The sequence below is a fragment of the Coenobita brevimanus genome, chromosome 72 (assembly GCF_032717465.1).
Source record: "Coenobita brevimanus isolate Jiangsu-jjx chromosome 72, ASM3271746v2, whole genome shotgun sequence".
NCBI classification, from domain to species: Eukaryota; Metazoa; Arthropoda; class Malacostraca; order Decapoda; family Coenobitidae; genus Coenobita; species Coenobita brevimanus.
This window is the reverse complement of record NC_137025.1, coordinates 43,588,957-43,612,180: the sequence shown is the minus strand read 5'-3', so window position 1 is coordinate 43,612,180 and position 23,224 is coordinate 43,588,957.

The window sequence follows — 23,224 nt, the reverse complement described above, 5'->3', positions numbered from 1 at the left end:
TTCACTGTGAGGAGTCTTCGTGAGAGAGAGAGGGAGAGACAGAGAGAGAGATTCGTGGTAGTTAAATAGTTAAACTGAAATAGTAATGATGACACTGTCGTAGAAAGATTAACCTTAATTTTTACCACACATTCCACCCATATCTCTCTCACCCCACAAAAGAAGAGGGGGGGAAAGGAGGAGGAGGAGGAGGAGGAGAAGGAGAAGAGAAGAAGGGGAGGAGGAGAAGTAGATGGAGATAAGGAGAAGGGGAGGAAGGACAAGGATGATGAAGAAGGGGAAGAGGAGGAAGAAAGTGATAAAAAAAATAAATAGCGACGAAGAATTACCACGCGACAAGAAAAATCACGGCATAAAATAGAAAAAGAAATCCAATTAAGACCCAGAATTGTCCGTATTGTCAAGGGGGCCGAGATAAATATTAAGCAGTATTGGGAAAAAGATAGGTTCGGTATTGGTAGTGGAAAATATTGCTCATTTTGGGTTGGATATTGCTCAGTTTCCCCATGGTGTATTTTAAACCACTTCAGTACGATGGTGCCTTTTTTCATTTTGGGGGAGGAGGCGGAGGAGGAGGAGGAGGAGAAGCAATAAGAAGGGGAAAGAGGAGAAGGAGTGGAAGAATGTGGAAGGAAAGGAGATAAAGGAGGAGGTGAAGGAGGCTGAGGAATCAGAGACGGAGAAGAAAAAGGAGAAGGAGGAGATTAAAAAAAAATACGATGGGTAACTAAGATCACAGGCAGGAAAAAATGAGAAGGACTGCCATACATCATAGACAAACTTCCATGGAAATTTCATAAGAAAGACTGAAAAAAGGAAACATATTCTACACTGTCTTATCTGCAAAGAAAAATATTATTATTTGATAACATTATTTACCTGCTGCTGCTCTCTCCATGACTTAAAAGAGAGGGGAAGCAGTTAATTAAATTTTTAGATTGTTTGGCCATGAATGCGTCTAACTGGGGATTCAAAGCCATGAATGTGTCCAACTGACTTTTAAATGTTATTACTGTATTGCAGTGTACATCATTCCTAAGCAGTTTGTTCCTTATGTTGACAGCTCTATCGAAGAATAACTGCTTTGCTTCATTTGACTGGAAACGTCTCCCTATAATTACATAATCATTACCTAAATTGTACAATGTCCAGTCCAGTGTATATACTTATAGGTCACCATATTTTCATGTTCTTAAAAAATTTTGTGTACTTGAATCAGATCTTGTAATGTACACATTGATAAGTTAAGCAGCTTTAGCTCATGTAAATGTTCTTCAAGTGATTGTTTCGTAAGAAGAATTTATTTTTTAATACTCTCTGTACTCTCTGATTTCTCAGTATCCTGCTTGTAGTATGGTGACCAAAACTGAATACAGTACTCTAGATGCCATAGATAGTTAGATAGATAGATAATTAAGGTGTTTCGTGGCATGAGTTTGAGGCAAAGGAAAAAATTAACCCAGCCCGGGTCTCAAAAGTGAAGGGGTTAGTATAAGGGTTCGATTGAAAGTGAGTCTTTTGGAGCGTCCCACTCAGGAGGAGGGGGAGGTCGAAACTGACATCACCTTTCCCAGCACTGAGGGCCTTTAAGGAGACCTGGAGAACGAATTTACCTTTCAGTAATACGCTCTGACAGGTGGGAGCAAGAAGGGACTAGAAAAGGGGGAGTAGGGAATAGAAGGCGATTGAGAGCTGGAAAGAGACTGGATGGCATTGGAAAAAAAAAAAAAGTGAAGGCTATAGGAGAAGCGAGGGAGTGAAAGGGGTTATGGGCCTGGAAGAGAGGGAATGGGGCTGAAAAAGAAAAGAAAAGAAAAGAAAAGGATGGAGGCTGAAAGAAGGAATGGGGAGTGGAGGAGAGGGAGTTGGGTTGAATAGAAGGGGTGAGGGCTGGAATATAGGAAGTTGGGCTACAAAAGAGAGGGTGGGGATGGAAGAGAAAGGCTGCAGGATGGAAGCCAAAGGGTGATGGAGGAAGAGAATGCAGATTGGAAAAAGGGAGGATGGGGCTGGTAGAGAGAGGTGGGGGGGCTGCAAGACGGAAGATATAGGGTGGTGATGGAGGAGAGAGGATGCAGATTAAAAGAAGAGAGGATGGGGCTGGAAGAGAGAGAGGGTGGGTACGGCAGAGAAAGAGGGTGAGGAAGGAAGAAAAAAGTGAGGGCTGAAAGAGGGGATTGGGAACTGGAAGCGATGCTTGGAAATGGGGTTGATACAGGAAGGATGGGAAAGGGAGCTGAAATGTGGAAGGGTTGGTGATGGGGAAGGGGGGAACTGGAAAGGGATGGGGGTTGGAAGGAGGGTTTGACTGAGAAAGGGGTGATGGTAGATGGAAATCGGGGTTAGGAGTTCAGCATGCAAGCTTGCTGATGGGAATGTGTGTGGTGGATTGAGGGGTGAGTGGCTGGAGGGAGTGATTATAGGGGTAGATGGCAGGTAGGGAAGAATTGGAGGGTGGCTTGTTGAAAAGGACTGAATTGGGGGCGTTTGGGAAGGGAAGAGGATAAATTAAGAGTGAGTATTGAACTGGGGAGGTTGTGGAATGATGAGCTGGAAAGGGATGGAAATTGGTGCCTGGAATGATGCATACGTGTGTGTGTGTGCGTGTGTGTGTGTGTGTGTGTGTGTGTGTGTGTGTGTGTGTGTGTGTGTGTGTGTGTGTGTGTGTGTGTGTGTGTGTGTGTGTGTGTGTGTGTGTGTGTGTGTGTGTGTGTGTGTGTGTGTGTGTGGTGAGGGTCTGAAAAAGGCATTAACCCTGGAATCTCTTGAGTAAAGGATACGGTAAAGTCTACCTTCCTACACCCTCAGTATGAGGTGTTCAGGCTAGGAGCTGCGGGAAGGCTCGCTTTCTTGCCATACCTTAATACAGAGTACTTGCTCTCCCGCCCTACGTGCCTCATCTCCTGTCTTCTCTACCTGCCTTCCCTGACTGTCATGCTGGCTGGCCGTGTGTCTGCTTGCATGTCAGGTTTCCCTACATGCCTACCTTCCTGCTTTCTTGTCATATCTTTCAATCTATTTTCTGTATGTTATTTCACTCAAAGTAGGTACTTTTTTCTGGAAAGGAAGAGGACAAATTTAGCCCAGTCACAGGCAGCAACATACAGTACAGAAAATGAAGATGCTAAGAGTCCGCATCGCCCCTTCTGCATCCGCGCTTCAGTTCCATCACACACAGTATTCATCCTTGTGAAATCGCTAGCTTTTAAAGTAAAATTAAATGAACGACACGAACGAATTACTTTTTGGCGAGAGAGCGAGCGAGTGGGGTGGGGGGATTAGCGACAGGGATTTAGCACAAAATGGAAATTAGAACTGTGCAGCATCAAAAGGTCCAGGATGATTGGCTGGGTTTATTATGCTGGCAGTCTTTGCTCTCGATAGACAGGTAAACTGATAGATAGATAAATAACGATAAATAAATAGGTATGTAAGTGTATATATATATATATATATATATAATTTGTGTGTGTGTGTGTGTTTTGTAAATTCATGAGCAATACCCATTTTTGCCTGACCTCTCATTCCCTATCAGCCGGGATTACACAACGACTTACTGGAGGTGTGGAGTATTTTTGCTGGTACTCTCATGATTGGTTTCATACTTTTGGGTTTGTCTCTTTTTCTGGATTCTGGATCCTGGCCACTCCTGTTAAAATAGTGGGAACTGAGCTGCAATGATAATAACGATGAATACGAGGATTATCATTATGATGATGAAATTTATGATTATTAAGAACTCCACATTCTGTGGAGTTCTTATTGATATTGTACATCTTTTTTCTTCTTTTTTTTTTTTGGGGGGGGGGAGAGATATAGAAGACTTGCATTCCAAGACCGTTGGAGAAAGACTTGAAATTTTCGAGAGTGATTCATTTTGGTTGCAGGTTTCTTTTGGCAGAAACATGTTTTTGTTTGCACTAGCACCCTCTATGTTATTTTTTTCAATATTTACCCTCCTTCATGGCAAAAACTACTGAATCGATTGCTTTGCAAATGTTGAAGTACGTAGTCGTTGGCATATATTAGTGCACCTAGGCATTGTTATCGAGGTACAACAAATACCTTTTGAGGTAATGAGGAAAATCAAAATGACCGCCTGAAAGTACTAAATCGGAAAGTATTTGACTGATTTTGACCAAACTCGGTGGAAATGTAGTGGGTCATGAGTGAACATGATTTTTTTTATAGTATGAATGACCTTGACCTTGATTTCAGGGTCACAGGTCAAATCTGAAATTAATTTTGAGTCATGCCAAAAGTCTCTTAATATTAGGTCTGTAATGATAACAAACGTATTTTCATCTGGAATATAGTGTTCTTTGAATATTGCTTCAGCAGTTTCAACATTCTACTTATTATTAGTCCCCCACCGGACCGGTCAAGGACTACAGGTTTGCGCGGTTCCGTCAGCACCTCAGTATATCTATCTATCTATCTATATAGATAGACATAGATAGATATATATAGATATAGATAGATAGATAGATAGATAGATAAATGTAGATGTAGATATATGGATAGAGATAGCGAGATACAGACATAGATGGAGAGCTAGATAGATAGATACAGATATAATATATATATATATATATATATATATATATATATATATATATATATATATATATATATATATATATATATATATATATATGCTTATAAAGTCACAAATATGCTTCATTTGTACCATTGATTTATTTACCACTCAGTGAGCGGATTCTTATTTTTTTAGTGTATATGACTGTGACTAAAAGGTGTATATTGTTATTCGTGCAACTTCAAAGCCAACCACGACCTGGATGTCAGGCTAAGTCGTAGAGAAACGTTTTGGCTGTGGTTGAATACGTGTGTGTGTGTGTGTGTGTGTGTGTGTGTGTGTGTGTGTGTGTGTGTGTAAATAACTGACACATGTAAACTGGATGCATAAACCAAGATATATATATGTACATGTTTGTAAAGTTAGACGTCAGCGTACAGGAATACATAACCACGAAATTGTGGTATAATATCGGATGATTAATTTATATTTCTCTGGTTGTCATAGTATTAAAGGAAGTTCAGAGCAAACATGTCATACTGTCGCTAAATTATTTCATCATTATCAGTGTTAATCTGGATATATTACCGGTGCAATATATCCGTCCGGCGCGTCAGGGTTCGCCTAGGTTACCTCATTTCCAGAATGTGGATCGCAGACAATAACAAACACTGCCCTTGCATCCATCTTTGCGGTTTATTTCTGATACGACTGGCTATTACCCCTTTCCTGCGTAATTTTTGCTGTGTACGGCGATTTGAGATAACAGAAGACAGTAAGACGTCATACGCAAAATAAATCAGCAGAGAAAAGGTGTTACAGGCCTTATTTAACCTGGGAAAGCACAGTTCTCATCCAAGCTGAATTAAACTGTGTAGTGGAAAGAAGAATATAATACTTGAGTCATACTGAAGGGGTTATGTAAAATTAAAACGCCTTGGAGAAACCAGATTTAAATAGGGGTTTTCGTATTTTGGGGATTAACTTGGGGTGTCTACCATCCGCTCACTCGATGTAGTGCTGCTTTCCAATAGTCACCCTCAGTCGGTTTCCTTCAGTTTGAGGGTCTTGGCACACACACACACACACACACACACACACACACACACACACACACACACACACACACACACACACACACACACACACACACACACACACACACACACACACACACACACACACACACACAACTTTCTCTCTCTCTCTCTCTCTCTCAACCAGGAAGTGTCCAACAAACGAACATATTGCCAGGTACAGAGAAATGATGAAGGGTTGAAACTAACAAGGAGAGAGGATGGGAGTCAACGCTGCGTGAAATACTGGGGTGCGTGGTGTTAGGGCGTTGTCAGGGGTTTGTGTGTGTGTGTGTGTGTGTGTGTGTGTGTGTGTGTGTGTGTGTGTGTGTGTGTGTGTGTGTGTGTGTGAAAGACAAGGAGAGAGGGGGTAACTGTTTTCATTTTCATTAATACAGACAAGTATAGAGACTGAAATATAAATACCTGAGAGAGAGAGAGAGAGAGACCATCATCATCATCAGCCTATGACACGCCACTGCAGGACTAACACTTTTCTTTCTTTTCTTACATTTATTGACTGCATATCTTTGTTATTCCATCCAGCCAAATTTACTAACCTATCATCTATTTTTTTTTTCTTTTTCTGCCTCTTCCTCTCAGTCCATCTCTGAACTGCTGGTTTGTTACTATAGTTTTCCATTTTGTACAGCTTACGAGACGCATGACCTGGTCCAAACCATTTCTCCTCCTTATTCTTTCTTCCACTTCCTCCTCCTCCTCTCTTCCAAACACTCTTCAGTATAGTGGCATTCCTTCATTGCTTCACCACCTGATTTCAGACTTGGTACTCCTTTATTTATATTTTTCATTTCCACATTCTAAAGGGTTAAATGAGGTCAAAGGTTAAAGCATACAATCACACAAATTTTGGTATCCTGTATTTTCTTATGTTCAGTAATTATCATGGCAATTTGAAGACTTGTATGATACTGTACTGAAGACCATCCTGTATTCTCATGGAAATGTTGAGCATCACTAATTGCTTTCATTGGTTCGCCAGGAAACTCGCTATATATCCTCACATATCATCACTCATTTTTTCCCCACCTCTCTCTGAGCACTGCACCAAGAGTCCTAAGGTTTTATTCAGACTCCACTTCTTTTACCAGCAGTTTAGACAAGTAGAGTGATATTGTGTGGTTGTTTGTGTCTTGTGAGAGATGCTGTATTATTAATGTTACTCTGCATTATTAAAGCCCACAACCTAGCTTCCGTTTCCTTCTGTTCTCTTTTCTTGATTAATATGGAATGCGACTCCTTAATAACACACACACACACACACACACACACACACACACACACACACACATGTAGATAGATACAGATATATAGATAAATAGACACATTGATTGATTGATGCGTCATATATATAAATAAAATGATTGTGTGTGTGTGTGTGTGTGTGTGTGTGTGTGTGTGTGTGTGTGTGTGTGTGTGTGTGTGTGTGTGTGCCAGTATACATGTACTCACTTTCCATTTACACCCTCCATGTTAGTTTGCTTTACGAGTTACTACAGAAAGTATCGTATTAATTTCCCGATTTACTGAAAAAAAGAGTTCATGTCGACAATTACAAGACGATTTCTGAACTTCTCGCCATATTGATAACGAAGATAACAACGACGACGAAAAGAAGCGTTATGTGGGTCCCAGGTAAATCAGGCCACCCATTTACACCTGCCTCTCTGGGCCAGGCACGCCACAAAATTTACACCGCGGGAAATAAGGCAGAACATTATTTAATTCAGGGAAGCCGTGAACTATTTTGGAGGGGGTTTAGGTCGAGACGCTGGGCTGGGTGTGGGGGGGAGCTTGGAAGGGCGAGATTAACGGGGTGGAAGGTGTGATTTACGACTGTACTTTGTGTGTGTGTGTGTGTGTGTGTGTGTGTGTGTGTGTGTGGAGCTTGTTATTGGTGTGTGCGCGTATGGTGGTGAAGGGTTTGGTAGAGAGAGAGAGAGAGAGAGAGAGAGAGAGAATCCAGCCTTCAGTGTACGATTATTAAATTCATGCCTACTTCAATAACCCTTTTGATAATAATGATGACTTATTTCATTTTATTATTTATTCATTTATTTATTTGCTTTGGGGCATATCCAGACGATTTTATTCAGCTCTGGATAAACTTCATATGGGATAGAATTGATAAACTTCATTGGTAGTAGTAGTAGTGGTGGTGGTGGTGGTAGTAGTAGTAATAGTAGTAGTGGTAGTAGTAGTAGTAATAGTAATAATAATAATAATAATAATAATAATAATAATAGTAATAATAATAATAATAACTGTAGTAGTTGGTGCACCTGTTGTTGTTGTTCTTGTACAGGCTAAAGTTGCCGTCTTGCAGCAGGTGGCACTGATGGGGTTAAGAGAAAATGGAAGGAAAGCTGAAACTCTCTCCCCGCCCTCTTCTTCCTCCGAAAAAGAAGAGAAAAATACAGCCATTGGTAGCAATTAAGAAAAATTTGCCAGGAGGAGTTTGAAAGACACGTTAGCACATTTTACTGGGAAGTTGAAATGAGAGAGAGAGAGAGAGAGAGAGAGAGAGAGAGAGAGAGAGAGAGAGAGAGAGAATGACCCCTTTCCACTCCCCGATGGAACTGTGTATAAGACCTGAAAGAAAATATTTATTTATATTAAAAATGAAACTTCGTTTATTAACAGAACAGTTTCCTGTGATCTATCAAATCCACTAAAGTTAAAAATGGACAAGAAATAACAGAGAAGGAAAAAATGAAGGAGGAAAAGAAAAGAAAAAAGAAAGAAAAAAGTATGGCGTGGAGTGTGTTTAAAAGCCTTTATCATCCAGCCATTATCATTCTCATCACCGGCCTTTGTTTACTGATGCCAGCTCTCTCTCTCTCTCTCTCTCTCTCTCTCTCTCTCTCCTTCGTTCTCATATCTTCTTCCTCTTTCCTCTTCCCTTCCTCGTCTCTCGTTTCCTCCAGTCTTCTCCCCGTTTACTCTTCCTTTTTTTTTATTGCCCCTTTCCTTCTGTCTCATCGTACCTTCTCTCCACTTCCATTCTTTTACTCCTCCAATCTCCCTTTCTTCCTATCCATTCCCCCACACCTCTCGCACTCCGCTCTCTCCCTCCATATCCTATTTCTTGTTCTCTCGTACCCCTTCCCCCTTCCCTTCCCCTCCATCTCATGTCTCTTCAATCCTTCTTGTTTTTTTACTTCCTCTTTCACTTCTCCTTAATCCTTCATTCTCATTCCCTCTTCTCTTTTTCTTTTCTACTCCTTTTTCCTCATTTTATCACCTTTCTCACGTTGCGCCTTCCTCTCCTCCTCCTCCTTTTCTTCTCTTAGTCCCCCCCTCTCGGTGTAAACTCCCCCTTCCTCCATTTTTTCTCTCCCATTTCCCTTTCCTCTTCCCCTCAGTCTTATCACTTTTCCTTCTTTTCCATTCCATTACATCCCTTTCTCTCCCTCCAGTCTCTCTCTTTTCTCAGTCCCTCCCTACCCCTCTACCTCTCGTTCAGCTCTCCCCCCCTTTCTCTTACGCTTCCCACTTTCACGTCATTTTTCTCTCTGTTTCATTGCCTTCCCTCACACCCCTGGCCTTACCTCCTCTTCCTCCTCTTCTCCTTATCCCTCACTTTCTCTCATTCCACTCACTCTTACTTTACTCCTCCCTTCCCCTTCTCTCCTCTCCTCTCCTCTCCTTTCGATGTTGTTATATTCTGTGTCTCTCCCTCCAGTCTCCCTCTCGCTTTCTCCTCTTTTATCTCTCTGGTCTCACAACTTTTCTCCTTCCCCTTGCCCCTCCCCTTTTCCTCCATCTCCTTTCCCTTCTCTGTCTCCCCCCTCGCTTCTCCATCTCCTCTTCTCTCTCTGTCTCTTCCTTTCCCTCTTCCTTTTCAGTCTTCTCTCTCCAGTTCCCCTTCCTTTTTCCTCTATCTCCGTTAGACTAATATCGTTCTTATTTCAGGTGTTCTTCCCAGGATTACTGCAAGCAACGTTTTTGATGGCAAGGCTTTATCATGAATAATTATCGTCAGTTTGTTTACAGGAGGATATTGAGTTCGCTGACACCTCGGATCACTTCAGTAAGCCGCGGGCTCTATCAGCACATGATGGTCCCCACTTAAACTTGGTTGGCTCTGCTGGTTTTGATCGTCTTTGGACAACGCAGTGCTTTTTTCTGGCAAAAAACACTCACTGTACATGGCCTATAGACGAGTCAGTTTAGACGTTATGAATCATAAGGAGACTAATGGAGGCATGAACATTAAGGCTTTTCTTGTGAACGCACGTAGCTTGCAAAGTTCATTTTCTGATTTAGAGGTTTATGTTCTTGCTATAGATTATGATATGACAGTTGCAACAGAATCATGGTTCATCACGGAGCAGCAGGATCTTTTAGTAGACTAGAACATACCAAGTTACAACATTGTCAGTTGTGAGAGAAATAATATAGCGGGGGTCAGTGTACTGTTATACATTAGAATACAACTTCATCCAGTCATATTTCCTAAATCCCCTACTGATTACGTTAATAGTATTTATCTCCACCTTGGAAATAAATCCCGTGGAAAAACAGTACTTGGATTAATTTATTGTCCACCAGTACAGTCCAGTAACACAGACGGTGTAATTTACAAACAAATTACAGAAATATGTAGCACCCAAAATACTGTAATCTAATTTTGGACACATCGGAGAACTTAGTACAGTACATACCGTTATGTTAGGGGAAAAGTTGTGTACTAGCGACCATTGCACGGTCACGTTCAGCATTCAGTTTAGTGAGGACAGTGTCAGGGTTAGTTTTGAGAAACTGCCTGACTACAAGAGTGGGAATTTTCAGAAATTAAAAGAAATAATTGGTTCTTGGTATCGGAATCCCACTGTTCAAACACTAATTTCTATGACATATTTTGTCTGTTGCGTGATGGTCCTTCTCACTGTTTCCTGCCGCCTTCGGCTGGAGGAATTGGCTGGTAGGGGGGAAGCCTTCCTGCTTTTCCGTCCTTGTCTTTAGGTGACAGAATAATTTTTGTTAGTTAAAACCTTCCCTATACCAAACAGCCACGAAAAGACCATCAGGTCTGTTGCTGTGTGCTTTCCTTTGTACTCCTTTCCCTTTCTCCCCTCCCCTCCCCTTCTTCCTTTCCCTTTCCCTCTCCTCTCAGCCCCTGTTCCAGTCTCCACTTTCCCTTCCCCTCCCCTTCCCCATCTCATCTCCTTTCTTTTTCTTCTCTCCCCTTCTCTCATCTCCACTTTCTCTTCTCCTGAACCCCTCCCTCCCCCACCCCCCTTCCCCTTAGGAGAGACATAGAGTTAATCGTGCGGGAACTTCGTCTATTTCCTCTCCTCCCCTTCCCCTATCTCCCTCCGTCCCCTCTCCTTCCCTCCCCCACTCCCTCGCCCCCTTTCTCTCCTCCTCCTCCTCCGCTCTTCGGCTCAACTTCCCATCGTTTCTGGATTGTTACGAGGGTGCCATCAGGGTGAGGTCTTCTTCCAGTTAGAGAGAGAGAGAGAGAGAGAGAGTGTGTGTGTGTGTGTGTGTGTGTGTGTGTGTGTGTGTGTGTGTGTGTGTGTGTGCTTTGAATTAAATCGTTTGGATTAAGCGCGAATAAAACAATGGAATATGACTTCTGGGTCAAGACGTTAAACTCTTTCATCATTCCTAGGTTTTTATTCAGCATCACATTACGCTGAGTCACCTTCTCTCTCAAGTACCTTTTTTGTTCCTGACTTTCTTTACTTTCAAACGTCCCCCCCACACACACACACACAAAATTTTACAGACCTGACAATTAGCCTAAAAAGACAATCTAATATCAGCATTCAGCCTCTCACCATTCATCACCTCCTTCACTTTCATCTCTCCATAATTTGCATTGATCTGTGCTGAAGGAGTATGGTGATATAATACCCCCTTTGCCTCACTCCAGTTCTGATCCTGAAACAGTCACTCAAAAATCCCCGTGTTTCTACCCATGCGTTGCTACTGTATTTAAAACTGTACAGCTGCCAACAATTTATCTTCCACACCATAACATCTATAATTCCATGCTGTTTGTTCTGTCAAATGTTACTTTCAAATCCATAAATGCCAATAATATCTTGCAGTCCTTTTCAGATGCCTTCTTCACTGTCTGTCGTACCAAATATTTGATCCACACATCCCCTACCATTCCTAAATCCACCATGTTGATAACTTACAATTTTCCTATACATCTTACCAACAACACACTTGTCTCACGATTATTTCTGCACACACTTTATTCGCCTGTACTCATACTGTATCTCCGTCACAGCTTTCTTCACCGTCTCTGGTTGTCGGGAGCAGATGTTCGCCCAGTATTCCACCTTTCCTGCTTGTTTTCCTCTGTTCGCTAATATTCTTAAGCTGAGAGAGGCTTCGTATGTTTCTCTCCCATCGATGATTCTCTGTGATGTGATGTGTCAGGAAGGAAAGTGGCAGATGTGCATAAAGTATGAAGCAGACGCATTCGAACAGAATAGCGACTCCTCTGTATTTATTTAGTTTTGCCCACGTTCTTTGATTTGAATCTGCACAGTTAATACACGTAGAAAAGAATAGATCAGTAAAAAAGGTAAATAAATAAATACATAAATAAATAAATTAATAATAATAATAATAATATTTTTATTATTATTATTATTAATGTAGTGTAATAATATTTAGCAGGGGTGCCTACCATCCAGTCACTTGATTTAGTGCAGCTTTCAGGTGATTCTGCACCAAGAGACAAGTCAAATGGTTTCCTGTAACCCAGGAAACCATTTTTACTACGTTAGTTGAGCTTGGTGATCCAGTGGGTTAAGTCACTTCAGCCGGATGGGACACGTAAGGATTTACATTCGAGGGTTGGTTGGGACTTAATGCATATATAATGTCTCCTAGGGACAAGGGAATAAGGTCACCTTCTCCATAAATGTTGAGACTAGAGTTGCCAAGTTGCGGGTCCGTACTCACCTGATGGGGGAAAATTATTAGATAAAATGATAATAATAATAATAATAATAATAATAATAATAATAACAACAGTAATAATAATAATGATAAAAATAATAACAACAACAACAGCAACAATACTACTACTACTACTGCTGCTGCTACTACTACTACTACTACTACTACTACTATTACTACTGCTACTACTACTACTGCTTCTACTACTACTACTACTACTAATAATAATAATAATAATAATAATAAAAATAATAATAATATAATAATAACAATAATAACAATAATTTTTTTTTTCTTTCAGGTGAGCCCAGAATCTACATCTGGAAGAAGCAATAGAATTAACCAAAATATGGCTGGACTGAATATAATGTAAGTACAGTGACGAGTTGAGGAACCTTAAAAAAGAGTAATAACGTAAAAGAGATGAGTGTAATGAATAGAACATGCCTTAAAGTAAACTATAGACATGTATACAAACTTGGGACTATATTAGCGACTTGAAAATTTAGATAGAATGTCCACAAACTTTATTGAATGAGGAGGAGGGGGGAGGAGGATTATTTGGGAGCGGACATGGAACCTTTAATACTGAGAGGTTTCATGTTTACTGAGGGCCTCATTTATTTGTAAGTTTGCAAGAGATAGAGAGGAAGCCGGGGATGGCCTTGTTACCAAAATGCATCATCTACAAACCACCATGAGTCGTTGGGGTGGGGGAAAGGGAAGAAGAATTTAGTACCTTGCTCTTGATATTGTTATGTTCCTAAGCTCATCTGAACGTGAACCCAGAAGACTGCAGGCCGAAGCTTTCCTCTTCCTGCAGTGCACCGCTCTCATTTCGGGGGACTGGAAGTTACTGAGGGATGTTTATATACTCATCCACCTGAGGTACCCGGCTAAATCAGTGCAACCGCATGAAAGCATTCCTCGCCATCACCATTTCCACTCTTTTTTACCATCTCTACATCTTTAATGCTGCGTTATAACAATAGATAACGATGGAATATGACCTAGTCACGAAAAGTGCTGTAGAAAAGATGAAACTCAGGTATAAGTTAAAGCAGTACAGTAACTTGAAAGATGATAAGCAGTCTTTCCTCATGGGCTGATCTTTTTTGAGAAGTTGTACAAGCAAAGGTGGCAGAGTTACTGGTGCATAGAGTTCATTAGCTTTGGCGTGTAGTGGTGGACCTGGCAGCAGAATACATAAGTAGACTGGAGGATATAGTGTTGTGTGTGCATCCCAAAGTGCTATCACGATGAAAAGTTGGCCGATACACATTTTCCGGCCGTGGCAATGGAAGTGCCACATCGAGCTGTTTTTATGTAATAGCAGTATGACGTACGCAGCAAGATAGTATGAGAAGGAAGAATACTCTCTGTTGTTTGGGCGGAATGAGAAATATGGAAGGCGTAACACAGTGATGGCGGAGGATTGGGGGCGAATATTGCTCATGGCTGTATGAGAGAGAGAGAGAGAGAGAGAGAGGGGCCTCAATAATGAGCCTCCTTGCTCTCCTCAGTGTCGGCCATTACTCCAGCAATTAAGGGCTCAGTCAGTCTCATGGGACCCCATTTACCTGCCTGGCTGTAACCTCCACCGACCTTTAACCCCTCTCGAAGGCTGTCTTGTACTGGCCTAATGCCCTCTGAGCTCAAACATTTATTTTAGTTGATTCCCGCTATCTTAGGACGATTCTCCTCTGTTTGGAAAGGATCTGTACCTGTCAAGAGGTTAATGATGGATGTATTTGACCTCTCAAGTTTGCAGTGCCTCCCTCCAAAGCTGAATAAAGTTGTCTGTAAATAGAAAAAGTAAATATGTCAGGATTTAAGAGATAAGGGTTCAGTCTCACGAGGCTATATTTACCTTCTTCGTTCACTGGTTGACTTACAATGACATAATTAAAGCCTTCTCTCTCCCTCCCTGTGTGTGTGTGTGTGTGTGTGTGTGTGTGTGTGTGTGGGTGAGTTGTTAGGTAGGTCGTGTCCAGGCATATTGATTTTCAGCCGTGAAGTGTGCAGCCAGGATATCAAATGTGCGAAACAGGCCGTAAATCCTGTGGAGGAACGTCCCTTCATGGTTGGGAGATTACATAGGATTACATAGGAAAGCAAACAGCAACAGACCTTATGGTCCTTTCGAGGCTGCTTGTTACAGAGAAAACTATGACTGCAAGATCTAACTCTACATGCTGAAGGATAAGGATAGTAAAGCAAGATGCCCCCCCCCCCACCACAAAACCCTCCAGGAAAAAGTGAGAAAAACCACCGTGCAGCATGGAAAAACTGACATGGAAATTGCACAGGAAATACTGGAAAGGAAGTCACATTCTATAATACTTTGTCTATAAGCTACCCGTTCGAGTAACCTGAAAGAGAAAGTAATCAAATAAACTAATAGTTACGGTATGACATTATAAACCGGTACGTTGAGTTAACGGGGCGTCTGTGGACATAACGTGGAAACTACGCAGTGCACAGTGTGGATGATTTCTCTGGAAGGGATGGCCCTCTGAAGGTGGCTTAGATCCCCTCAAGGTGGTGGTGTGGGCGGTGGTGTAGGAAGTGAGGGTGGAGGAGGTGGAATAATTTATAGCATACGTATAATTCTCATACCGCCAGGAAGGAGGCAAAATATCATAAAATCCACCTAATGCTTCTTGCCCTTTCATGATTGGAATAACTCTAGCAGTCTCTCCTTGTCAACACCAGCATCTTAAACGCTGAGTGGGCTAAAGGAGCCTGAGTGTACCAGTATAAAAAGTATATTTGTAACATGCTTAATCCTTTCATGGTTATAGTCAGCTGAGGGCAAGTCATAGGAATAATGGCAGGGCGAAATTGCACCTCAAAAGACCGGTATATTCACAGGAGTCCATTGAGGTCCTTCCCGCCAAAAGAGAGAGAGAGAGAATTTGTATGTCAGTGTGGGTGTGTTTGTGTGTATACGTGTTTCTCTCTCTCTCTCTCTCTCTCTCTCTCTCTCTCTCTCTCTCTGTCATATGTATGTGTTGTATGTATGTATGTATCCGACACCCCTTCCAGGCCTGCACACTCTTAAGCTCTGATTCTGGCGTTTGGACACATGACTGACAAGCCCGGCACTAACTTTCTCGGCTCTGAAGTTGCAAGTGGGAGAGTTCGGTGCTGCTCAGAATTCGTTCCAAGAGAGGCGAAATTCATGGAAGGCGTTTGATGGTGTGCTTTGGGAGACTGTGGGTTTTTTAGTGTATTTTTTATTTTTTTTATTATTATTATTATTATTATTATTATTATTATTATTATTATTATTATTATTATTATTATTAAACTTCGCCATATTTATGGTAAAGCTCATTGTTTTGGTTTATTATTTTTCTTTGCACTTTTTTTTTTTATCTTAGATTTTGATGATTTTATACGGGAAGGTACCCAAGGCTAACCCAAGTACTTGTGCCAAATATAAATGACGACTTATTTTTGAAGGTCATATACTCGTTTTTGGTGTAAAAACTGCGTTTTTTTGAAAATGAAGTATCTCAGAAACTAATTGAGATACAGCTGTTTGGTTGAAAATCCTATGATAAAAAAAGTTTGCTGAGAATTTTGGCTGAATATTTTGCCATTTAGCTCAGTGAAAAGTACCGAATTCAGATCTGCTCAGTGTTATATTTGTAACACTTTTATAGAAAACTGCAAAAGCTGTAACTTTCCAGAAATATACCTATGGTCCCTCGCACTATGTGAAAGGAATATGGTTACAGTTACGCATACAGTTGGCCAGTTATTGACAGAAATGCATGCAAGGCCAAGTAGAAAGTGGATAGACATTGTATTGTATGAGGAAGTGAATGGACAGAATAATACTCTCCCCAGAGAAATTTATTTTACAGGTATGTGAGCAGAGAACCAACAGAAATATATATACTCGTAAAATGGTCTTAATTTGTGAGGTGGAATTGTGGTATCGAAGAATGGAGTGATGTGAGTGAGTGTTGTACATTCTCTCTCTCTCTCTCTCTCTCTCTCTCTCTCTCTCTCTCTCTCTCTCTCTCTCTCTCTCTCTCAGGCATCAGAAGATCAAGGCTATAAGCTTAAGAAGAGATGAGACGATCAAGTTGCGTTTGATCAGGGAGGAAGAAAAAACTGATCGAGTTTCCCTTTGACCAGGAGGTAAACGGGTAGTGTGTGTGTGTGTGTGTGTGTGTGTGTGTGTGTGTGTGTGTGTGTGTGTGTGTGTGTGTGTGTGTGTGTGTTAAACCCCAGATATCATTATGTATCGTAGTGGAACTCCTTCGGACTGAATTGGTTAGCCGCCATTACGTATCGTTTATCCACCTCTTCCTTTACTCAAGCGCTCTTTCTCTTCCTCTAATGTACCACTCCAAGTTAACCTCCTTCATGTACTCCTCTGCTTTATTCTTCCACCTCTGTTCTTCTTCGCCTCTTTCTTCCATGCCCACACCAAGCAGCCGTCCCTCATATACCAGTCGTGTTCATAATTATTCCACTTTGTTATAATTCACTTTATTGTTTTACCATTGCCACTCTAATGCTGTTTTGTTATTACCATCATCATCATCATCATCGTCAACGTCTTCGTCTTCAGTCAGTCAATCAGTCAAGCCAATCAATTAATCATCACCATCACCATCATCATCAGACAGTGCGGTGTAGGACGAAGGTCTCGCCAGCTGTCTCCACTCTGACCTATTGACTGTTAACATATTCCATCAAATCCCAGCTGATCAGCACGTTTCATCTCTTCCTGTATTCAGTCATCTCGAAATGAACGAATTTTAAATTTTGCTTTATTCTGTCTACCCTTTTCGGGGGAGGCACCATTTCATGTCCATACATTCATTCTTACCTTTTTATTTAAAATGCACACTGTGCTGCTACCAAGGTACTACTACTAAGTAGTAGCACAGGTAGTAGTAGTAGTAGTAGTAGTAGTAATTTCATCTAGAATTCATCCAGTGGACTTGCGGCTGATGTTACCCCTCCCCTGCAGTCTATCCTCTTCCTTTCGGTGGAACAGGGAGGGAGTTGAGGGAAGTCTGTAAAACTGGACAGCTCCACCACCCAGTTATATGGGTGCCACCACATGAAGGTGGCCCTCTGCAGTACCACACCGCAACATAAAGGAAAGGAGTAAATGTGAACGACAGTGACGCAGGAATTCAAGCTGTTTTCCAACGTTCTTAACCAGAGTACTCTTGTATTAGATACATCCTAGGTACAGTAATTAACATTTAATTTTCGACAAAGAAAATAAAACGAACCATCAAAATATACCTACTTTGCGATATTAAATAAAACCGCCTGAACAACTCCCGAGACAACATGTTCACTGCCGATCCCGCCGACTGAACACGCTAGTGTACCAAACGTAGCCTACTCAAATGTACATAATTTAATTACCATACATTTCGGCGGATACCTATCTAGAGAATCGTGTCACCTAACTGGGGAGGCTTCGCCCCCCTGACCTCCCCAATTAGCAGAGAAAGCCTATGGAGGGCTTCGCCCCCGGACCCCCAATGATTATAGTCTAACAGCACTCAAACTAAAATGTGCATTGCATAAAACTTGCACCAAAACAGAATCATGTGTTCAGAGCGTTCGTTAATCATGGCGCAATCGTCACACGACCATGCGATGGCGAAGGTAGGTGCGGTCATAAAGCAAATCTTTATATACATCACACAGGCAATATCCATTAAAATATGATGCATGTTAACAGAACAGTGCTCGGGGATTAAATTAAATCATGTCATACTCTGTAAAATATGAGTTATTAACAGTATTGCGTACAATAGCCTAATGGAACATCCTGTGGACAAACATTTTTAAAAACCAACCCTTTCAAAAAGCCCACTACGCTAATGTATAAAAAATAACAAAGGATCCTGTCAACATTTCATTCTAATAGGATATATGAACGTACAGCGTCATTGTGGTACATAATGAATAGAAATAGATGCACAGTGGATATGTATGAATATAATAACACACACGTAGCTAGACAACAAACAGATTTAGAGAACAAACCAATCACAACAACTACCAACGCAAAATTCACCGGAACGAAAAAGGAAATTCATCACCATACCGAAGGGATATTAAGCGTATTGAGCCAAGCACTTTTCCCAATGCATATTTATTACCGTAATCTAAAAGCAGGTAAGTCCTTTAATGAGAATACTTTTTTCTTTGCTTATATTCTTCAGACGGTTTTATTCAGCTTAGGGGAACCTCTTTTAGTGATGGAGTAGTAATGCAGTAGTAGTGGTAGTACTAATAATAGTAGTAGTAGTAGTAATGCAGTAGTAGTGGTAGTACTAATAATAGTAGTAGTAGTAGTTATGTAGGTGGTGGTGATGGTATTAGTATTAGTATTATTATTAGTAGTAGCAGTAGTAGTAGCAGCAGCAGCAGTAGTAGTAGTAGTTGTTGTTGTTGTTGTGGTGGTGGTGGTGGTGGTGGTGGTGATGGTGGTGGTAATGGTGGTGGTGTTGGTGGTGTATTACTAGTAGTAGTAGTAGTAGTAGTAGTTGTTGTTGTTGTTGTTGATGATGATGATGATGTGGTGGTGGTGGTCTCAGGCTCATCTGGGCCTGAACCCAGTGGACTGCAGGCTGAAAGTTCTGTCGCACTACAGTTCAACGTCCTTCCTTTGGGGGGAGAGGGAGGAAGTTGAGGGACGTTTGTATTACTGGGCAGTGAATTTCACTTGGTCATATCAGTGCCACCACGTGAAGGCATCCCTCCTCAGTAACAACGATGGAATAAATGAAGCCCACATCTAAATCCTTCCAGCAACTCTCTCCCAAGCTGACTGAAATCGTCTGGTGGTGGCAAGAATATAGTAAAGATCAAAGGCCAGGTTTGAAGGGGCTATCGGCACATTAACCCCTTTCATATTTATTAGGGTCATCTAAAAGCAATTAAGAGAGGAGAGGCAGGGGATTCGAACCTAAGGAAGCTCTCTTGGGATTGGCTGTAACGTCTGGAGGGGGGAATTTACAGGCTGTCTTGGCCCTGGTTTCGCCCTTAGCTGCGGGAGTTTGTGTGTGTGTGTGTGTGTGTGTGTGTGTGTGTGTGTGTGTGTGTGAGAGAGAGAGAGAGAGAGAGTTTCATATCCCATCCTGGTAGATGATGAGGCAATATTTTAGTACAGGAAGAAGTAATGTTAGTATAGAGGAAGGAATTGTAATTTTAAAGGCCTGATAGTTTAAAGACAAATGATCCTCGTTTTAGCCATCATGAACGAGACAACTATACCCTTTTCACTCAGACTTGACCCAATATTACCGTCTCTCCATCTCCAGTGCTGAGTGTAATAACAGATTATCAGTGGAATGTGATGCTAGTCATGAAGAAGTCCCATGTGAAGAAGGTAAAGCTGCAGCATTGTTCTCTGCCACTGAACTATGTGAAATAAGCTGAAAAAGGACGAAAATCTGGGCCAAGTTAAAGAGTATAATATAATCCAGCTAACGGTAGAGTGTTGTTTTTTGTTGAGAGTGAGTCATAGGAGAGTGAGAGAGTTAGTACTGTTGTTAAAGTTTTTACGGCCAGAACAGCTCTAATGCTCTATATTTTGCTCTAGATAATGATAGACGATGTTATTCAGCTGAGAGTGGATGTTAGGAGTCTGACAGGGTTAAGGCATATGGTGCGGTGAGAATCTTTTGAGAAGATAAAAAATTGTTGTCAGAGATAGTATGATGGTTTAGTCGTGACTGTAGAAAGCATGACTATCACCACCACTCCCTTACTGGAAAAGGCCGGTTTCCGTGTGTGCTATCTCTCTCTCTCTCTCTCTCTCTCTCTCTCTCTCTCTCTCTCTCTCTCAATAGGTGAGATTTTAAAATCACATTAACAGCATGACAAAGGACACCTTTCTTAGCCGCACCCACTCTAACCACCCCATCCCATCCGAAAAGGTGTCGTATGTCTCCGGATACACTCCTCAAACACATTCCAGATGCACACCACACGCACCTCAGACACATCCTAGATATTCCCTCAGACGCACACCAGACACCATCAATACCCCCAACCCCACAGCACAAACCCCAGAAGGCCTAAACCCCTGTAGGTGCGGCAAAAAAACGATGGAAATGAAAGTGTGACGCTCATAAAACTCTTCCGTTGCAACTTGCCAGATTTTATCCTTCAGAAAGGTAGTGACTCATCGCGGGACACAGTTAGGGACAGACATGGATTACGTCGCTCACGGGGACGCAGCTTTCTGTTGGTCGAGGTATTTAACTCATTAGCGTCAGATCTTTGTGGCTGTTTAGTTTGGTTTAGTCAGCTTTCACTTTAGATTTTAGTGTAGGATAGCGATTTTTGTATGAGTTTTATCGGTATTAGGATCTATGATGAATTTTTTTCTGTATGATAGGTGGGGACGCTCACCATCCACTCACTCGATGTATTGCTGCTGTCGGGTGTCTGCCCTTTCCTCTCCTCCATCCCTCTTTCCTTCCATCCTCTTCTGTGTTTCTTTCCTTCATTCTTTCTTCGTTCTTCTGCCTGTTTGTAACTTTACACTCCCTCTTCTGTCTTCATTTTCTTCATTCTTTCCTCTTCATTCTTCCTGTGGGTGACTTTACACTGAGTGACAACCCAAATGGTTTCCTGTACTCCAGGAAACCATTTACTAAGCTGGGTGGTAACCATATAACCAAATTTTGTCGCCTGGTGGTTTAGTGGGTAATTACGGCGCTCCAATCGGATTGAGCCGATGAAGGTTTATATCCAAGGGATGGTTGGGGTATATTGCTCATGTAATGCCACTCACGGATGAGTGAGGCTGGTCACTCTTATCTGAAATGTCAGGACCAGCTTGCCTAGCCCCGGGCTCCTACGCTTTTCATTGGGCGATGTAGGATTGGATGATGATGATGATGTAAAATCATTAATTATATTCGTTAAAAAATTACAAGATAGGCTTAATGGCTTGGGTTCTTGGGCCAGTGGTCGATAGAAATAAAAAAAAATATCATGCGCTCTAGCCCTGTCCTCCCCCTCGGTCCTTGACCTGCCACCTTTTTCATATTTGGCTGACATGGGCTGTGGATGCCATGTTCCTCTGTCGCACTTGTATTTTTTGGATGCGGTGCAGAGCCGGAGATGCCTTTTTCCATTGCACATTCCGTTCGTCATACACGCCTGCTGACCAATGTATTACTTCCCTAGGCAGTACATTGACCACAAGACTCGTTTAACCCGGTAACTGAATTGTGGCGTGATGAGAGGGGGGAATTCGTTGGGGTGAGGGTCCGGGATGAAGAGAAAATATTTAACTATTCCATACAGGTAAGAGTTGGGCACTGCCGCCGGAGTTAAGGGGGATAAAGACCGAAACTGAAAATATTCCCGAACAGCAGGCAGGTTGTGTGCCGTGTGTGGGCGTGTGTGTGGCTATTATTCTGAAGGTCTGGCCAATTTGTGCTTTGATCTGTAGCACCGGTGGTAGTTGGGGAATAGTGTGATGTGGGAGTGGTATTAGCAACTTGTTATTACACTCGTGCTCACGAAGCGAGAGTGGATGTTGTTTTACTTGACGTGTGTGTGTGTGTGTGTGTGTGTGTTTGGCTTAATAAAATAACTCAAGCAAATTTTATCCGGTAAAAAAAGATTATGTTGATAGGTTTGCAGTCCTCCACTGCGTTGACCTGTCGTTTTTAAGAACAATAGCTCAGTGGTCCAGGTCACAGGGTCAGGTCAAAGCTTGGCCTAGCAAGGTCAACTTAAACATTTTTAAAATCCAGTATAAACCAAACTTGGGGGAAGAGTTGAGAATAAGGCAACGACGATGACCTTCGAGTTTGAGGATAATCAGAAGAAGGTCAAAGTCCCAGAACAATGTCAAAGTTCGACCCGTGTGTCTGTGTGTGTGTGAGCAAAATAACTAAATCAGTTTTTATATGACGAACCAAACTAAGTGGAAAGGTTGAGGTATTATTTTTTTTGGGGGGATTGATAGGTCAAAGGTCAAGATCAGCTTAAACTGTTTATGCCCAGTTTAGGTTAGATTTTGTGGAAGGTTTTAGGTAAAGCGGGTAAAAAGATTTTCGGTTTTTAGAACAATATTTTGAAGGTCAGGGTCAGAGGGCAAGGTCAGTTTTGATCTGATTTGGACCAGACTGGTGGAAGTGATAAAGGTTAGACAACAACGTAATAGTTCGATTTTGAGAGCAATCGTTCCAAGATCCAGGTCACGAGGAATTCAAGTGTTCGGCCCTCAGACCAGTTAGTCGATGTGGGCGTTGCACTGTAGGAGTGTTCTCCCTTGTTATTTTAATGCATTTTTTATTGTATCGTCATTTTTACGACCTTTCCCAGAAGACAGCGACACTTCAACGAAAAAACGCAGACATCACACTCGCCCTCCTACAGTGCAATCTCTTACGGCCACCGTGTTGGCATATATGTGTTTTTATATGATTCTCCCTTGCTTTACACCTGTGGACGCATTCCTCACTTTTACCAGATATATATTAGATGCGTTTTACTTATGGATGATAGGGTAATAATACGTCAGGGCATATCGTGCTGTTCATTTATACATACAGAAATAGTGCCTGTCTACTTGTCCTTAACAAAATAAGTCTCTCCAAACCTCGTTTCCCATGTAAGGATGAAGCGAGGTTTCATC